General features: G+C 34.5%; 1 pseudogene; it reads left to right on the forward strand.

Annotated features, from left to right (window-relative positions):
• Positions 1–8057: 8057 nt before the first annotated feature.
• LOC119665972 overlaps positions 8058–18704 on the forward strand; it is a 103607-nt pseudogene continuing 92960 nt past the window's right edge.

Consider the following 18704-nt stretch of genomic DNA (forward strand, 5'->3'; position numbering starts at 1 on the left):
GCTGGCAGGTAATGGTTCAGGGCAAATCACGTTTCCCGAAAGAAAGGAGGGAGTGTAACGGCCAAAATTTTGTCAACCAAAAATTTGATCGTTACAACATCGTGGGTATAGTTGCCTACACAATAAAAGAAACACTCACTTGAATATATATAATCGACGGTTCCTGCAATAAATAAAATTTGTTAAGTACGGATAAGCACATTAACTTAACCAACTCACCGCAGCCTCCCGCGATACACGCCACACCAAAAACACAACGGGCCACCCCGCAACAACAGAACTCCAACACTGGAAGTGGTAGTCATATTTTACCATAGACCACACACTATTCTTTTATTTAGATTGATAAATATATTATTTATAATTATAATTATTTGATTTAATTGTAATTTATCTTTAAAAAGAAACCACATTGTAAAAATAGAACAAAATCAAAACAAAACAACACGAGCTGTCAAACGAAGAAAGCTTTTGTGGAAAAGGTGTAGAACTAGGGCGAAGCTTAAAGAAAGAACAAGTTCCAGCTTCCACATGAGAGGGAAAAGTAGAATTCGCCCTAAAGCTAGATTTTCGCTGGTGCATTGCAGAGGGATCAGTTCACGAGCTTCGATCAACGGTCGTTGAACTTTAACGTACTTACAGCTGGCACCGTTGATCGTTGACGGTATAAAAGTTGCGTACACTTGGAAGAAGGTCTCTCTTGTCTGGTTATGTGCGGTCGTGAAAGGGAAAACTCCTGGCGTTAGCAGCAGCGGAATTTATTTAACTAAGACGGCGGTGATAATATCAAAAACAATTAAATAGTCTCAGAAATAGTGTAAAATCGTATCTATAAACAAAAGAATTATTTAAAATTAAAAATTAAATTATTTGAACCAGTAAAGTTGTAATAATCGAAATTGAATTTTTAAAACTCTTGTTGATAAATTGTGAGTACGCATAAATTACAATTTTGCACGAAAAGATTGTTTTTAAGAAAGATAAACTGATTAAACTAGTAAATGTGTTAATATATAAAATTTAAAACTCTTATTGATAAATTGCGAGTACGTATAAACTGCAATTTTGTATGTAAAGATTATTTTCAAGTAAGATAAACGGATTAAATTAGTAAATGTATTACTATATGAATTTTAAAAAACTCTTATTGATAAATTGTAAAAACTTAAAGTAGAGTAAAGAGTACTTAATTTAAAAAAATAAAATAAAACTAAATTTGTACTTAATTATTTATTTGATAATAAAATAAATATTAATAAATTTCTTTTAATGAATAAAAAAAAACTAAACGAGTGAATAAATTGAAAAAAATTGTTTTATTAAAATAAAAGCAAAACAGGTACAATAGCGAGGGCTCATAGGTATAACTAACGATTTGATAGAGTTCAACACAAACTAGCTTCTCCTGATCGGTGCAAAATCAAGGTGGGAATCCAACGCAACGGCACAATTGAGAGACACAGGTAAGAAAGATTCAGGGCTTCAACAGTGACTGAATCTCGGTTGTACGGGGTATAACTCACGTAGCTTTAATAGTCACGTGAGTCTATACCATAGTGTCGGAAACGATAGGTAGCTTTAATAGTCACCTAACGTCTCCGGCCCCTGGGCGCTTTAACAGTGAACAGGGAAGGGCGTGTGATCAGCGACCTGTAATATCACTCACGTAGCTTTAACAGTCACGCGTGCTGGTATTATATCGTGTCTATTTCTGTCAAGTGATTCCTTTGCGTCTGTGATTCCGATTGATATTCGATCCAAGTTATCTGCAATTAAGAGCAATCAGAAGTGACGGGGTCTCATTAAATAAATTTCTTGTGTGGACCTTGGGGACGGCTGAGCTCAACCCCAGCTTGATACGAACCAAAAAGGGTTCATTTCACACTTTCAAATGGTTCATTCAAAATGAGTCATTTTCGGCCAGTGTAAACGCCATAATACGCTCTATCAGGACTGCTGTGTAGTTATTTCTTAACTACATATTATAAGAAGTTTTCATGTAGCAAAGAAGATAAAGAAAAGAAACTGAGAGGAAATTTTGAATAATTGTGCCTCTTTGCGTAATGTCGCAAAAAAAATCTCTTCTACTTATTTACCATACCAGAATTGTCAAATATTAAAATCGGTATGGTTTATAACCTAATAGCATTGACAGATGAGCGCGCTAAATTATCATTAAGCAGCCTTAAATGATCATTTTGAAAATACTCTGACAAAGGGTATAAATTATCATTAAGAACTTGCTTAATCATATGTTGTTTGTTATTGAAAAAGGAAGAGAATTTTAAATTCAAAATGGATAAGCAAGAAAAATTAAAGAAACTTACTTTAATTTAGTTCAAAAAACGCCGTTCGTTTAATTTAAAATTAAAAATGTTATTATTGAAAGTAATAAAAAATCTGGAAGCTAGAAATAAACTTTTTACTATGAAAACTAAATTCATAGCAAGAACAACATTGTCCATAACCTCAAAAATTGGCACAAGGCAATTGTGGAAATTCGTAAGAATAAAAATTGGTCAGGCGAATGCAAATGATTGAATAATTTTCTTTTAGGATCGCAGCAATAATTTTTGGGAACAAGATGTGCCAGCAATGGATGATACAAAATTTAAAGAAAACTTCTGTTTTAGCAGAGAATCTTTTAAAAAAATTTGTGAAAAAGTTCAAACTATAGCTAAATCAGACACTAATATGCGAGCTTGCATTGCTCTAGAGAAAAGAGCGGCTTTCGGATTTTTTGCACTTGATTCTTCTGCTAAATATAGGACTGTTGCTAATTTATTTGGTGTTGGAAGAAGTACTGTGGAAGTACTGTATTAGATTTCTGTAACGCAGTTTGCCAAATATTCAATGAATACATTTCGTCATACCCTCCTACTATTGCAGAATTTAAGGAAACCGTAAACGGCTTTTGCAATCTTGGGTTCCCACAATGTTTTGGAGCAGTTTGTACTTAATTGATAAATGAATAAAACATTATTAGTACAACTAATCTTTTGTTAAACAGATGGAATCTCATATAGAGATTCAACCGTGTAGGGAAGAAGCCGTTGACTCGCATGTTGCGATCATAGGTAAGATTGCAAATTTAGTTCATAATTGTACACGGACATTTATATACACCGTACTTGCAGAAACAACACTCAAATCGCAGACGCTCCGTGTTTATCTAAATTTAAATCTAATATTCAAAGAAATAAATTTAAATAAGTGCGCACAAAAATTAAATAATAAACGTACTTTCTAGTTATCGCGATCCGAGACAGCACAAGTGCAGTTCCTATATTTAATTACAAAATATATTTTTGAATTTTAACAAAAACCAAAGTTTTATCAAAAACATTAAAATAAATAAATTGCGTTTTGTTACTAATACCTTCAAATAGCTGACAGAGACAGCAGTTGTTTATTTTTTAACGAAACTACACAGTGTATATTTTTAATTATTTCTAAAAATATAAAACCAATCTTTTATGAACAATTGTAAAAATATTATTCAACGACATTCACTAATTAGTGAAAATGGCCTAAATGGTATTATAACGTTAAATGCAGAAGATTCTAAAATAAAAGATCAATCTATAAACAAAACTATTGATAAATATACAACCGAAATAAACATTAAAAAAACAGCTAGTGAAATTGCTATAGCAAACAAAATATATTTAATTAACAATAAAAATGAAAATTTAAAAAATATTCTTCTATATAATCAAAAAGACATAAGTTCAAAAGAACCCGACATGATCATGAACCAGGTATCAAATAACATGATTTTGGGAGCCTCAAACGAAGAAGCACTTAAATCAGCGCAGGTAAAATTATTAGAAGATCAAATTAAACAACTCCAACTCAGCTACAACAATTGCACAGAGAAGGGAAAAACGAAATTTTAAAGATAAAAAGTCATATCTAAACCTGCCTAACAAAATCACCATCTCTGTTAACAACACTTGGAAAATAGTTTCAAATCGGAAGCAAGGTAAGACACCTGAATTTATAAACAATGAATTTACAGTCACAAAAATTATCTCATCACCCAATTGGAAAATCTACCTTGGAAAAAGAAAATAGACAATTCTATTCTTATCAGCTAAAAAGCAATAAAGGTCTGTTAGTGGTCATCAAAGGCATTGAGCCAGGTCTAGATATAGGGGAAATTCAAACAGCTCTAGAGGAAAAAAATTTTGAGGTCAAAAGTATTTATAATATCATAAATAGAGAACGTATCCCACAACCCCTTTATAAAGTTGAGTTGAATTATGATGTAAGCAAGCTTAAAAAACGTGAAGTTCATCCGATATATTCACTACAATATCTACTTCACAGGAAAATTACCATCGAGCAGCCGCATAAGAGAAGAGAACCAGTACAATGCCTAAATTGTAACGAGTATGGTCACACCAAGACCTATTGCAAACTCAACAGTGTATGTGTTATTTGTTCAGAATTGCACTCTACGGAAAGTTGTCCAAAAAGCAAACAAGATGAAGAAGCCAAGATTTGCTCGAACTGCAAAGGCAATCACACAGCCAACTATCGCGGCTGTCCTGTTTTTCTTGCTCTAAAGAATAAAATGGCCGTAGCCAAACAGAAACAAATCCCTAATATTAACTTCTCACCTGAGCAATTTTCTCATTTAAATAATAATATCTACACGGCCCCAAATGAGTTTTCTCAAACATCGTATGCTAATACTCTGAGGGAATCTCCAGATCAGATAAATAAAAACATTGACACACAATCAGCGCCAATGCAACCCACGTTTACTTCTTTTATACAAAGGATGGATAAGTTTATGGAATGGTTGCATAGTATGATGCAATCCATGATACTAATTATGGCCCAGAATCAAACGCTTATCTCCAGACTATTGAGAGCAGAATAAATGCATTCAAAATCTGCCACTGGAACGCTAACGGCTTAAGCCACAATATTCTAGAAGTCAGTCGTCATCTATATCTAAACAATATTAATCATGGAAGATAAAACTTTAATTAATATTTTTTATAAACAACAACGTGGTATTAATATAGTTCATTTCAATGCGAGAAGTATTTCTGGCTTAAAATTAGATCATGTAAGAGCTATTTTTGAAGACAGCAAAGTAGATGTTATCTGCATTTCTGAGATTTGGTTTGACTTCCGTCTTGATAGCTCTATCTATAAGCGACTTTGTTTTATTTCGACATGATAGGAAATATAAATTGGGTGACTATTTAAAAAGTCAATTGATCTGTGTATCGGAAGAAAGTGAAATTGAATTTATATGTGTATGTATTTATTTAGGTGGTCATAAAATTCTAGTTACATGTGCTTATAACCTCAGCAAAAGGTACTGTAGTGATCCTCATTTTGAATCCCTCCTTCCTACTGCTGTCAATTTTGATTTTATTGCCATATTTGGTGATTTTAATATCGATATTCTTTTGAGCAATGCTAAAGTGTCTGCACTGAATGACCTTATAGCTATGGTTGGTTTAAGCATTGTGAATAATACCGTGCCTACTAGATATTGTAATAATGTACGCCCAAGTCTCCTCGACTTAGTGATAGTGTCTGATCTGACCAAAGTGTTATTATTTGATCAACGAGAAATATCAATCCCTCTCAATTTTCATTCTGGGATTTTAAATCAATTGATACTCAGTTATTATGTCGTGATCTTAGCACTGTTGACTGGAGTAATTGCTGGTTTGGTGCTTCAGTTGATGACAAATTGACAGTCTTAAACAATATAATTATTAATTATTTGCATCAGTATATTCCGTATCGTACTATACATGTTAAGAATTCTTCATGTCCATGGTTCAGTACTGACATCAAACGTATGATAAACAAGAGAAATAGGAAGTATGCAGTGTGGAAAAGATATCCGAATGTTTTTAACTGGACGCGATTTAAAGCAGCTCGAAATTTGACTCGAATGGCCATTTATCTTGCTAAATCTAGGTTCATTAAATCTAAACTAGATACCTCATTACCTACAAAATCACTTTGGAGCAACATCAAAGCTCTAGGTGTGGTTAATAGCTCAAGAAATGTATGTAGCATTGATCCTAACATTTTAAATGATTTCTTTGTTTCTATAGGAGATAGATTGAACGTTGCTCCGGTCTTCCCTGAACTTGAGAGTGTTCCCTCCGAACACATTTTTGACTTTGTATGTGTGAGTGAAGAAACTGTCTTTAATAATGTCATGAAAATTATTATTAAATTTATTAAACTTATACTGCCGTTTATTATTATTCCTATGACGCACATTATTAACCACTGCTTCACTACATCATGTTTTCCTGTTGTTTGGAAAAAAGCCAAGATTATTCCTATTGAAAAAGGCTAATGCATCCTCATGTTCCGATTATCGTCCAATCAGTATTCTCCCTTCACTCTCTAAAGTGTGTGAGAACATTATGGCTGATCAAATACGTACTCATCTTAACTGCTTTAAACTTCTCTCTCCTCTCCAGTCTGGGTTTAAAAAAGGTCATAGTTGCACGACGGCAATGCTTAAGGTCCTCGAAGATATTCGATGTAGCTATGATCAAAACTTAGTAACATTTTTATGTCTCCTTGACTTTACCAAAGCTTTTGACTGTGTTGACCATTCTCTATTATGTAAAAAGCTTTTTCATTCCTTTTATTTTTCTAAGTCGGCCTCTGAATTTATTTATAGCTACTTAACTGGAAGGGAACAGACTGTACTCGTAGAGAATGCTTTTTCTAATTTCAAACCTTTATTTAACGGGGCACCTCAAGGCTCTGTACTAGGACCTCTTTTATTTTCAATTTATATTGATGATATTTTTTGAATATGTAAATATGCTAAATTGCATGCGTATGCAGATGATATTCTAATGTATCTATCTTGTCGGATTTCTGATATTAATGACCTCGTTTAAATGACTAATGTAGATTTATCATATATTAAGGTATGGGCTATGCAAAACAATATGTTCCTTAATACAAACATGTCTTCAATTCTACCAATTGCTAGGCTAAATATTAATGTTGATTTCTTGCCATCTGTACCACTTGGCAACTCAATTATTAAATATACTAATTCGGTAAAATGTCTGGGTTTCCATTTGAACACTAATCTGCATGCTGGCGAACATGTTAACCAAGTTATTAGAAAATCTTTTGCATGTTTAAGAGGTCTGAACCTTTCTGTGAAGTATACACTTGCTGACATGCGTGTTTTGTTGGTAAAACAACTAATTATTCCTATTGTTATGTACTCCTCTTTAGTGTACTCAAAACTTGATGTTGAATCCCTCAATAAGTTACGATGCCTAGTAAACTGCTGCACGCGATATGCTTTTGGCCTTACACGCTTCGAACACTTAGGTATTTATAGAAATGTGATTCCAGGGTGTGATATTGAACAATATATGCAGTTTCGAGTATGCTTATTTTTGTTCAGACTTTTATCCACTACTACGCCGAAGTACCTTTTTGATTGCTTGAAGCTAACTAGATCTCGTCTTTTCATCATTCCCAGATTTAGTTTTGCCTCCACTACTAAGTTTTTCTTTATTCAGTCTGTTAGAATATAGAATGCTCTTTCAAGCACAACCAGAAATGCAGTTAACCCGAGTGTTTTTAAGAAACTGTTAAAAAATGAACTGGGTTAACGTCACGTTTATTTGTCTTTATTAATTTCTTTCCTTTTTTTTATTCATTGATTTGGTTGTTTTTTGCTGCTATATAATTAAGTTTATTGTAATTTGTTTGTTATTAACTTAAATTCTGTTATTTAAATATTTCATGCTGTTTTCTTTTTGTTTCGCTGTTAATCAGTAAATATAATTTTAATACTTTTTACGTATGTTATTACTATTATGTTATTACTATTACTATTATTCTCTGAAAACTTTAATTACTTCATTTATTTTATTGTATTTTTTATTTTTATTTTAATTCTTTAAATTAGCTTCAAGATACTGCAATAAAAAGGGTTGTCCCTTAATGCATTTAAATAAATAAATAAATAAATAAAACATTATTATTCTTTTGTTTATTTCTTCAGGTCAAAATTTACCTATATTAATATGGGGTCTGCAGGAAGAAACAACGACTCATATATCCTTGAAAGAAGTACATTGAATAAATTTCATGAATTCAGTGATATCTACTCTCGACAATCAAAGGTAATGGGAGGCGTTCAGGTACCCGTCGTAGTTATTGGCGATTCGGCGTTCCGTTTATCGCGGTACATTATGAAACCATACCCTTATAAACTAAATCAGCCAAATAAAGAAAAATACATCAATTACCGACTTTCTAAATGTCGTCGTGTAATTGAAAATGCGTTTGGTCAGTTGACATGTGCGAATGTAGTATTACTCAATGCTCGAAGTTTCCAACAACAATTTGCCTTAGTTATCCAACACAACAGACAAAAGGCACATCTTTTCTTCATTGTTATTGCACACTTACTGTATGATTTCGTACGCAAGAGTAGGTGAAACAATATTTCTGAAGTTAATGCATAGTCTTTGTGTTTGTATATTTTTCCTAAAATATATGACTGGCTTCGTGTGCATGCAATGCACAAGTAGTTTCAAATTATTATGAATTTGATTTTTGATAAAATTTTATTCTGGTCTCATACAAATATATGAAGTTTGCCTATTATGAGGTTAGTAAGCACCGGCAGTAGTACAGTACTATGCCCTGTAGTAGCAATGATATGAAGTATATTAATAAAGACCAATTTTTTTTTTAAAATATTTTATTATTAAAGTTTAAAACATTAATTTATTATAAACATTGCATTTATTCTTAAATCTAATCTTACATAATAACTTATATAATTTACGAACTATTTACGATCTATTATTACGATCTATTAATAATTATTACTTACAATAATTACTATTTACAATAATTTATTTAAATATATTTCCATGAATATATAGAAATATAGCAAAAAATATATTCTTCTTAAAATATATACATTAATGTACTTTATATAATGTATATATTTTTTCTATGGTAAATATCTATAGACTTATATTAACATGGATATCAGCGATATTTAACCTGTTGAAAAATCACAAAAAAGCAAACCAACATAAGAAACAGTATAAACACATTACATTTCACGATAATGTTATTTGCTGTTTACTATTCGACTCTGGAAAGTAATGCTAAAAAATGCAGAAGTATACAATGGAAATACGATTTAATATCTGTTGTTGATGTTGTTGGTTTGCTCTTTCAGTAAACATATTTTTATATACATGTGAATGAATGTGTGGCGACAATACAACAAAGATGGCAACCCAGAAAATATCCAATTGTCATTCTTGAAGGAAAAAGACACCTGGCAATGCTGAAAAGTTAAAAGCACATAAAGTTAGTTGATGGTTAATTTTCCTAGAGTAAACTTGTATTATTTTGTAGTTTGAAGAAAATAGTTTTGTATAATTTTGTAGTTAAAATAAAGTAGTCAAAAGAAACGACTAAAGTGGTGACCCCGACGCGCAAAGTAAAAAACTTACACAACTAATTTTTCTAAAAAAAGAAAAAAGGGCAAAGTAACATTAGTTTTAGAAACGCTAAACAACATTCACTTAAACTATTAACGGGCTTATCCAACACGCACATCGTCATCACAAGTTGCAGAGCATGAGTACTTGGAACAGCTAAGGTGGTGACTCCGTTGGAAAATCGAGCAAAAACACTACAAAGCAGTGCATCTTATGCAAGAGTACACGAGCAAGCTGCGTTCCAGACAGGCACACGACAACATGGCGGTAAACGCAGAACAAACTGCAAATTCATAAGTAGACTCCACTAAAATGAACATGAGACACAATGTGATAGTCGCGAACTTCAATAAAACCAACCCATCAGTATGGTTTGCGTAACTGGAACGAGTCTTTCGTTTAAATAATATTCGAGAAGACACAGACAAATTCGATTAGGTGGCAGTAAATTTAGATGAAGACATTGTGATGGTTGCAGAAGATCTAATTACAAATCCCCCAACGAACAATAAATATGAAACACTCAAGGCATGTCTGTTGGGGAAATTTGCGGAATCAGCCGAATCCAAGTTGAGGCGCCTACTACAAGGTGGATATACTACGGGTATGAAGCCGTCGGAAATACTTTCGAACATGAGACGTCTTGCACCGGATCCAAATAGCGAACAAAGTATTCGTACGCTTTTTCTCAGCGAAATGCCTAAATCGATTCGTCCGGTATTGGCAATTTGGGAAGAGGATGATCTAAATAAACTTGCCAAGTTAGCTGATAAGATGCTGGAGGCTTCAACAACAAACGCAATGTACATGTGTGAAGTATCGCCACAGGCTAAGCAGGCCACGACAACTGTGTGCAGCACAGCACATAATGATTTGTACACAGCTGTTCAACAACTGACCGACCAGGTTAAAAAGCTGCAAGTTGAAGTTAGCCAACTCAGGAAACCAATCACGAGTCGCAACAGTTCTCGATCGCGCTCACTCAAAACTGTAAGCGATGTCAATGGTCAACAGCGAGGTCATGGCAAATTGTGTTACTATCACACCTAGTTTGGGGACGGTGCCACCAAGTGCAAGCCAAGCTGCTCACGATGGACACCTTTAAACTTAAAAAGCTGTCGTCAAACACACTGGTTGACGGCAGTAGCAAACAACTTGACCACATAACCAGTGATTCATCAGTAGCAGAAAAACAACCACTCATAAATAGTGAACGTCTTTTTGTCGTCGATCGCAAATCATGTTTTCGTTTCTTGGTTGACTCGGGCTCAGTTGTATCAGTAGTGCCACGGCATTTGGTGAAATTCAAAACAACACAAGGAGAGCTCCAACTATACGCAGCGAACCGAACTCTCATTACCTTATTTGGCAACAACACAATGGAATTAGACCTAGGTTTACGGAGATCATTTAGGTGGCAATTTATCATCGCTGATGTCGAAGTTGCTATTATTGGTGCTGATTTCTTAAACCATTTTCATTTGTTAGTTGATCTAAGAAGCAAACAGCTTAAAGACATGACGACGAAGCTTAACACACGAGGTGATCTTTCAGCTTCTCCGCCATCAACCATATCTACAATAGATGAGACAGCCAAGTTCAGCAATCTGCTCAAAGAATTCGTTAATATTACACGACCAGTGTTGAAACAGTCACTTCACGACACTCAAAAGCATGGGGTGACTCATCAAATTGAAACAAGAGGCAACATTGTATTTGATCGTCCCAGAAGGTTATCTGGACAGAAACTTGCTGTGGCAAAAGCCGAAATCACTCTATTACTGGACCAAGGTATTTGCCGTTTGTCAAAAAGTCCATGGGCAAGTCCCCTACACATGGTGGCGAAAAATAATGGTGGCTGGCGTGCTTGTGGCGACTATCGAAAATTGAACGCAATAACGATACCGGACAGGTATCCTATCGCTCATGTGCATGATTTTGCGGAAAAGTTATACAACAAAACGCTGTTTTCAGCACTCGACTTGGTGAAAGCATATTACCAAATCCCAATGGCAGAGGACGACATTCAAAAAACTGCTGTGAGCACACCTTTTGGCCTGATTGAGTTCCAGTACATGCCGTTCGGATTGAAAAACACGACGCAGACATTCCAACGTTTCATGGACCAAATTTTTCGAGGCCTTGATTTCGTGTATTGCTATATTGACGACATTCTCATAGCTTCAACGTCCATAGAGGAACATGAACGTCATCTCCGAACAGTGTTTACCATTTTGCACCAACATAGAATCAGGATAAATGTCAATAAATGTCAATTTGGTAAATCGGAAATTCTCTTTCTGGGCTACACGGTCAGCAAGAATGGCATTAAACCACCACAGGACCGCATTGAAGCAATAGTGAATTAAAAACAAGCTGACACAGTCAGTGACCTAGCACGGTTTCTAGGTGTTCTGAATTGCTACCAGCGTTGTATACCACACTTATCGCAACATCAAAAAGAATGACAAACGAAAAATCTCTTGGACTCCCGAAAGTCTCGATGCGTTCAATAACTGTAAACACAGCGTTGCGAATGCTGCACTAATTGCACATCCAACACTTGATGCTGAGCTGGCACTTATCTGTGATGCATCTGACGTTGCTATTGGCGCTGCCGTAGAACAATATGACCAGGGCACTTGGGTACCACTCGCATTTTTTTCGAGAAAACTCTCAGCAACTGAAAAAAATTACAGCGCATATGATAGAGAATTATTAGCAATCTATAACGCCATTCGTTTTTTCAAACACCTCCTAGAGGCACGAGTCTTCGTCATTAAAACGGACCACAAACCGCTGATATATGCTTTCAAACAGAAACCATTGAAGGCGTCACCACGACAACTCCGCCATCTCGATTATATTTCCCAATTTTCAACAACCATTGTACACCTATCTGGAAGTAACAATGCTGTGGCAGATGCTCTTTCTCGCATTTCAGCTGTATCGCTGCCAACTGCTGTCAGTTTATCAACCGTTGCAGAGGAACAACAAAACGATCAAGAGTTAAAAACACTGTTGCACGGGGAAACATCTTTGAAACTGCAAGCAATTGTGTTCAGCGACAAAAATTCTTTGTTCTGCGATGTGTCTACAGAAACAATTCGGCCATACGTGCCAGTTTCTCTGCGTCATAAAGTTTTCGCATCAATTCACGGCATGTCACACCCCAGTGGAAGATCAACCCTGCATCAGATAAAACAAAAATGCGTCTGGCATTCCATGCGAATTGACATAGTTGAATGGGCGCGAAATTGCTTACCCTGTCAACGAGCAAAAATACACAGACACAATAATTTTCGGCCAATTAAAATCGACATGCCAGACAACCGTTTCGACCATGTACATATCGACATCATTGTGATGCCAATGGATAAAGCGTATCGCTATTGTTTAACAATGATTGATCGTTTTTCAAGGTGGCCTGAAGCTATACCTTTAAAAGACATTACCGCAAACACCATAGTATCTGTTTTTTGGTCAAACTGGGTGGCGAGATTTGGATGCCCGCAAACCATAACAACGGACCGGGGCCTACAATTTGAATCAGCTTATTTCAAAGCCATGACCAAAATGATAGGAGCAAAACACGTCCACACCACGTCATACCACCCACAGGCAAACGGTATGATTGAACGCTGGCACCGTTCTTTAAAAGCAGCACTTATGTGTCACGAAGTAGAATCCTGGACAGAATTACTACCAACAGTCCTGCTAGGCCTACGAACGTGTTTCAAGGAAGATCTGCAAACTTCAACTGCTGAGATGCTGTATGGCTCCCCGATTCGACTACCGAACGAGTTTGTTGAGGATGACCAACAATGCACCAGCCCGCAGATTTTCATAGAAGAGTTTCGCAAACACATGCGATTAGTGCGAACGACTCCCGCAACACATCACCGGAACAATGTTTCATTTGTGTTAAAAAACCTTTACAACTGTTCACACGTCCTGCTTAGGACTGATTCTGTTCGTCGCCCGTTGGAGCCACCGTACACTGGACCATTTAAGGTACTCAGTAGACCAACGGACCGAACTTTCGTAATTGACATCCAGGGAAAAGAGACCACAGTTTCAGCAGAAAGGCTCAAACCTGCTTTCATTACTAAAGAAATAGATGTGAAGGAGGCAACGAAGAACCCACACACGCTCGTAAAGAGAAACCAGGTGAAGTTTTCACAATAGACAATACTGGAAGGGGGGTGCTGTGGCGACAGTACAACAAAGATGGCAACCCAGAAAATATCCAATTGTCATTCTTGAATTAAAAAGACACCTGGCAATGCTGAAAAGTTAAAAGCACATAAAGTTAGTTGATGGTTAATTTTCCTAGAGTAAACTTGTATTATTTTGTAGTTTGAAGAAAATAGTTTTGTATAATTTTGTAGTTTAAATAAAGTAGTCAAAAGAAACGACTAAAAATGTATGTATGTATATACCGCAATTAACTCAATTTATTTAAAATGTATTAAATTTTAATTAAAATGTTTTAAATCAAAAGATTTTGAATTAGAAGTGTCCAACATCACAAAATCATATAATATTAAAACTATTCAAAACAATAAAATATTAAAAATTAAATCACTCTGTGGCCCAATTTACACTATCATATATACTATCATATATCCCATAGATGAGACAGGGAAGAGAGTGTGATGTGAGTTCATAAATTTTAAGCAACGAAATTTGAATTGTTTAATCAGCTTGACATGCATGTTATCCCCTGCTCTCACTTTGTAGGGTTAAGTATAAAACATAAAGTTATTTTGTAAGAGAAAATATAGAGAATAAGTTAGAATTTAAATTATGATCTGAGCAAGCTTTGAGTGAAAAGCTTTATTTGTAAGCTCAGATTTTTTGAATATAAAAGTAGGAGCATTGCTCACTTAGATTAGATTCATGTACGGTTAGAATATGGTTAAATGTAAATGCTATTCATTAAATAAAATATTTTTTAAAATATAACGGGACTTATTATCTCATTAATTGGCGCTCGAGCAGGGACATTGAAAAAAAGTGTTGTACGGAAAATGATCGGAAGTGATTTGAATAAAACATTTGGTGAACTAAAAAAGTGTATTACAAAGTTGGTGAAAATTTAAAAGTAACCAAGAAGTATTTTATCACAACAAGCCAAATTCAATAATAAAGAATCGTACGGTCACAAACACTAATTTCAAGACATTAAGATAATTTAATAAGAAAGTGACTTTCTATAATCAGCCGCTTCGAATAAATGATTTATTTGCTGCCAACTGGAGCTGAAGAAAAGGATTCCTAGACAGCATAGAACCCAATCATCAACAATCAAGTATCCTCATCATCAGGAGAAATGTGAGTTAGGTTTAAAAAAAAACATAACAATTTTTGTATGAATAAAATCAAATTAAATTATTGTTATTATTTTTGAATTGCCATCGTGAAGAAAAAACGAACATAAAATTATATTAAAAAAATCTTATTAAGAATATTAAATATTATATAATTGAATTTAAAATTAAAAAATGAACATAAAATTATATTAAAAATTTTTACTAAAAATATTATATATTTTATTATTTAATTATATTAAAAAAATAAAAATTTTTTTTGTAAATATTTTTTTCAAATATATTGAAATTAAAACTATATTGAAATTACATTGTTAACCACCCTTAAATCTGGAAGAACTAACAGGAAAATTTTCAAACATGACTACAAACGAGAACACTACTTTCACCTCAGACTTAGTAACACGTCTTATAGCTGCTAATACAGCATCCTTAAAATTAGAAATTGACGGTCTGAAGAGACAAATACAGACATTAGTCGATGTCAATACCGTAACGGAATTTAAAACTGAAACAATAGACGAGACTATACACTGTGACGAAACTTTAGATGTAATCAAAAATCTCCCTCAATTTAACGGTAAAGACGGCTCTTACGTGAGCTGGCGCGAAGCCGCAAATAATTCTCTTAACCTATACACCCGCGGTAGTAGAAAATACTTCGCCGCTTTAACCATTCTTCAAAATAAAATAACTGATGACGCTAATGACGTATTGACCAACCACGGCACGGTTTTGAATTTTGATGCAATAATCAGTAGATTAGACTTCGCTTATGCGGATAAGCGACCAATACATATAATCGAATAAGAAATAAGTGTCCTAAGATAAGGCTCAATGACAATTTTGGACTACTATAACGAAATAAACAAAAAACTAACAATGCTAATAAACAAAACTATAATGACATACGGTAATAGTAACCCTCTAACCGCAGAATTAAATAAAAAGCATCGTGAGAACAATACACGAATATTTATAACAGGATTAAATCCTCCCTTATTCAACGTCTTATTTTCACTGTCTCCAGAAGACCTTCCTAATGCTTTAGCAAAAGCCCAAGAGTTAGAATCAAACCAACTACGTACTAACTTCGCAATTATGTTTAGTAAAAATGCGAACTCAACCCATGTAAATAGACATCAAAATAATCTAATAACAATAAAAGTTATTTCCCGAAACCAGAACCAATGGAAGTAGATCCATCGATGAAAAATAATCAGGGACCAAGACCACAGTACCAACAACCAAGACCACGGTATCAACAACCGAGATATCAAAGCAATTTCTATAACCCGAATTCTATACGTACCCCATTTAACCAAAACTCATGGAAGCCAACTTTTAATCATCGCCAGGGATTCCCTAACTTCGTTCCCAATCCACAACCTAATCAAATAACTCAGCCACAGAAACACCCATTAGAGAGTGTACAGCAAAGTGCACACCCTGTAGTAAAAAATCAACGTATAAATAACATTCAAGAGAGTGCTTTTCTCCCCTACATCTTCAGAACTAAACCTGGAGGCCAACGAGTCCGTATACTAATAGATACAGGAGCAACTAACTGCTATTGCCGACCAGGCATATTAGCAAATAAGCAAGAATTAGCAATTTATAAACGAGTAAAAACAATAAACGGATACACTATAATAAAATATTACTATGAAGCAGAAATTTTCGGAATCAAGACAAGATTTTATGAAATATCGAATTTAGAATGCGATATATTGATAGGAATTAATGTATTAAGCCGAGCTAACGTAACTATAGATTTTAAGAAACAAGTCTTGAGATATAAGGGACTTATGGAAAAATTTATAATGGATTCGAACGATACAGAGAAAACTCCAACAAAAGCAACTCCACACTCTGTGAATAATACATACATAAAACGTAGTAAAAAATTGAGTAATAATAATCAAAAAAATTGCAAGGTTAACGATAAAATAAACACTAAAAGCAAAAACGCTGCAAAGCAGCAACCGAAAAAAAATCATGCAAAAAAAGCAAGCTAAGCTAAATTAAACAATATTGATGACGATGACTCAATCAAAAGCCTGAGACTAAATATCAAACGGCAAATTCAGAAAGGTCATGGCAATATCGATATGAATTCACCCTTTAGAACTGATGTTAAAGCGGAAATTAGAACTACTGTTGAAACTCACATATAGAGTAAACAGTACCCTTATCCCTTGTCAGTAAATTCTTTTGTTAACAAAGAAATAAATAAAATGCTTCAAGAAGGTATAATCAGGGCTAGTAAGAACCCATATAATTCACCCATATGGGTTGTACCAAAAAAGGGTACAAATACAGATGGTACCCCTAAACTGCGCATGGTAATCGATTTCAAAAAAATCAACGAAAAAACGATCTCGGATAAATATTCTATTCCAGACACTAATGTAATTTTATCTAATTTGGGAAAGTCGAAGTACTTTTCAACAATCGATTTAGAATCTGGATTTCATCAGATATTGATGAAAGACGAAGATATTGAAAAACTGCATTTTCCGTTAACAATGGAAAGTACAAATATATATGAATGCCATTTGGTCTGAAGAATGCTCCAAGCATATTCCAGAGAGCTATGGACGATATATTAAGAGAATATATCGGAAAAATCTGTCATTTATATATTGACGATATCATAGTTTACTCACAGAGCATTGAACAACATAAAGAAGATTTATTGAAAATAATACAACGTTTAAAAGAAGCAAATATGAAAATTTCATTGGAAAAATCAAAGTTTTTTTTTAAAAAGAAGTTGAGTTTTTAGGCTGTATTGTTGCCCATAATATTATAAAAACAGACCCAATTAAAGTAACTACTATTAATGAATACCCTTTACCACATACTCTTAGACAGCTTAGAAGTTTCTTAGGTATGACAGGCTTTTATAGAAAGTTCATAAAAGAATATGCTTTTGTTACAAAGCCACTTACGAAATATTTAGCCGGAGAGAATGGCAGAGTATCTACATTTAACTCGAAGAAAATAGAAATAAAACTAGACGAAGAAGCAATTAAAGCCTTCGAAAAACTATAAAAATTATTAGTTAATCAAATGGAACTAATACAACCTAATTACGATTCAAAATTCGTGTTAACTACTGGCGCGTCGAACGTGACAATTGGTGGAGTACTTACCCAAAACGGCAACCCCATCACCTTTATATCTAAAACACTGAATCAAACAGAGCAAAATTATGCTACAAACGAAAAAGAATTATATGCAATAGTGTGGGCACTAAAATCATTACGAAACTACTTACATTGTGACCGAAAGGTTTCCGGAAATTTTTAAATAAAACGCAAAATTCTTAATCTTCATCAATATTTATTTTATCTCCTTCAAAATATGCTCCATTAGAAGCGATACACAAATGCCAACGTTTCTTCCAATCATCAAAACATTTTTTATAGGCGCTTTCCGGTATGGCTTTGAGTTCCCTCTGCGAATTCTGTTTTACGTCTTCTATGGATTCAAAACGCGTTCCTCTGAGTGGTAATTTGAGGTTGGGAAACAGGAAAAAGTCACACGGTGCAAGATCAGGTGAATACGGTGGCTGTTCGATGGTATTTATTGAATGTTTGGCCTTAAAATCGTTGATAATGTTGAACAAATTGAGGTGAATCGGAACAAGCCGGGCGTTGACACGTCGCATACACAAATTGTCCACCAAAATCAAACGAGCCATCTCACGACCGATGCCTAGCTCTCGTGCTATCTCTCTAACACTCACATGAGGATTTTTGAACACGATTTCCTTTGCCTTTTCAATGTTTTCGTCGGTGGTAGAGGTCGAAGGTCGTCCAGAACGCGGCATGTCTTCGACGGTCGTACGACAGTCCTGAAAGGC

This window comes from Teleopsis dalmanni, chromosome 1, assembly GCF_002237135.1.
Source record: "Teleopsis dalmanni isolate 2A chromosome 1, ASM223713v2, whole genome shotgun sequence".
NCBI lineage: Eukaryota > Metazoa > Arthropoda > Insecta > Diptera > Diopsidae > Teleopsis > Teleopsis dalmanni.